General features: G+C 34.9%; 1 protein-coding gene across 1 annotated transcript in view; it reads left to right on the forward strand.

Annotated features, from left to right (window-relative positions):
• LOC107594021 (diacylglycerol kinase alpha-like) overlaps nt 1-2,661 on the forward strand; it is a 31,037-nt gene that overhangs the window by 12,879 nt on the left and 15,497 nt on the right. The window lies entirely within an intron of this gene.

Genomic DNA, 2,661 nt, shown 5'->3' on the forward strand with positions numbered 1-2,661 from the left:
GGGGGGGGTGTACTTATTTCATCTAATTTATGCTAATTGTAATTTATTTTTGTTTTCTTTTGATTTCAGGTCAGTATATTAATGATCATGACATTTATCCATGAGATATATCCATTTTAATATAAATCCGCAACTTAGAGCAGAAAAATCAGATTTGAAGATGTGTAGTTTCATTTCACTTGTGACTCAATGGTCGTTCAATTTGAAAACATGCAATTCAGATGATTATTTGCTAGAGAACCTCGACTTTTTCCTTGACTTGATTTAAAAATACATAAATGTGACATTTAAAACATGTTTCTTCTATCATTGCAAAATGATTGATAAGACTGCAGTGTGTATGTAAAATAGTCTGTCATTCTATTGATTCTTGATTTCCTTGATCTTAATTTCCTGTTAACATAGCTTCCGCTGTTGACAGAAAAGTATTGCTTCTGTTTTCCCAACTTTCTCTCTCTTTCTCACACACACACACACACATACACCCACCCACATATACATGGAATAGGCCACACAAACAAAGTTCCTAGGCAACGACACTAACCTTTTGAGGGAATTAACTGAGAACGGTGTGACCCTTTGTTAGCTCACATCACATGAGAGGAGTGGGTGTACGGGCTTCATTCTCGCTGCCTTTTCCGTCGCATCAGAGTTTCTGAGCTCTATCATTCGAGGAAGAACATAAACTACCTTTAAAGTGGATTGTACCATTGTTCTCATGCTAATAAACTTTCATAAGAGGTTAGGTTATAGTACTCCTCCTATTGTTCAGACTAGAGCTTTGCATATGTTTGTTTGTTGGTTTTAAATATGTGGCTAGTTTTCTGTGTTCACAGACACACGCAGAGTCACTGTTATGAAACTTTTACTTCTGCGACTATTATTAGTTGCTAAAAAATAGACATAGACTTGCTTTAAATAGGTCACCCATTTCTTCTCCATCAAAGCTGTTTGCCTTGTGTTAAAAAGTTTGAAGACACCTTAATGAATGTGCACAGGAAGAAAAACATTAGCCTGGGACTAGCATACTGATGATCTCCCTAGACTGCCTTTTTCTTAATGAGAGTGCTGATCCATTTTCCATTACAGATGAGACCCAGAAGCATGAGGTTTCTATGTAATACACACACACATAAAGAGATAGTGTGTCTCATTTAGCCCCAGGTTCTCGAATCAATGCTATATACTCACTGATAATCTTGTCAGCTGACAGTCAATATGTTTTGAAGGTTGTGCATAGTTGTACTCTTTATTCTTTCAGCAAATAAAATAGTAATATGTGAATATCAAACTCGTTTCTATCAGCTTTCCACTGGTGTCATACACAGAACACAAGATGATTCTTTTCATTGGGAACACAACCTTTATGTTAGTCATGTGACGTCTGAGCAGAGTTGTGTTTTCTGCTAGCATAGTTTTGGTTTCTTGAGTAAGTCGCAGTGACGTCACTATGTAAATGGATGATGTGACGTGCTGTTTTACATAGCCAGGCTGGCATACATAAGTGTCTAAACCAGTGTTTGTATTTTTAATGCATAAATAATAATGCTTACATTTGAAATAAATTATTAATTTTAATAAAACAATAAAAGATGTTTTTGAAAGAAATCTCTTATGCTCACCCAGGCTGCATTTGTTTTGATCAAAAATACAGTAAAAACAGTAATGTGGTGTACAATTATTTACATTTAAAATAACTGTTTTCTATTTGAATATATTTTAGAATGTAATTTATTCCTGTTATGCGAAGCTGAATTTTCAGCATCATTAGTGTTACGAATGAACAAGTAGGCAACAGGCAGCGGGTCCAAATGCAGTTCAAGATCAGTGTTGCCAACTGCTTTCAATTGAAAGTAGCTAAAACTGGTAGCTAAATGTCACTAGATGACATCACAATGGCAAATTCACTGATCTATATAAAGATGAACGTAGATCAGTGGGCAAGATGAGAACTTAGATAAGGTTTGTCCAAGAAGTTGCTATATTTGTCCCTAAACTTTTGAAAAAAGTCTCAAAAGGGGCAGGGAAGTCACTAAATCTAGCTACAAAATAGCTAAATTGGCAACACTGTTCAAGATCCTTTAATGATAATCCACAGAAATAAGCATCCAAAATACATGACAGAACCACAAGGAGATAACACTTATCAACAACTCACACTGACAATAGCAGACAAGGGCTTAATATACTCAAACACAGGACCAAACAGGAAATGGAACACAGCTGAACCAGGTAGACACTAATGAAAACAAAGCATGATGGGAAATGGAGTCCGTGACCAGAACAGGCAGGAACACAAAACAGGAACACCCTCTAAAGCCTCACAGTGGTGCAGGCAACCGGGCGTGACAGTTAGTGTCACATGATCCTTCAGAAATCATTCTAATATGCTGATTCGATGCTCAAGGAACATTTCTTATTATTACAATATAGTTGTGGCAACCATGATACATCTTTTTCATATTTCTTTGGTGAATAGAAAGTTCAAAAGTACAACATTTATTTGAAACTGATTCTATTATTAATATTATGTAACAACTGTAATGTAATGCTTTCCTGCTAAATAAAAGTATTTGTTTCTTTCAAATAAAATCTTACAGACTCTAAACAATATATATGTATGTATATATATATATATATATATATATATATATATATATA

This window comes from Sinocyclocheilus grahami, unplaced genomic scaffold, assembly GCF_001515645.1.
Source record: "Sinocyclocheilus grahami isolate Dianchi unplaced genomic scaffold, SAMN03320097.WGS_v1.1 scaffold178.1, whole genome shotgun sequence".
Taxonomy (NCBI): Eukaryota; Metazoa; Chordata; class Actinopteri; order Cypriniformes; family Cyprinidae; genus Sinocyclocheilus; species Sinocyclocheilus grahami.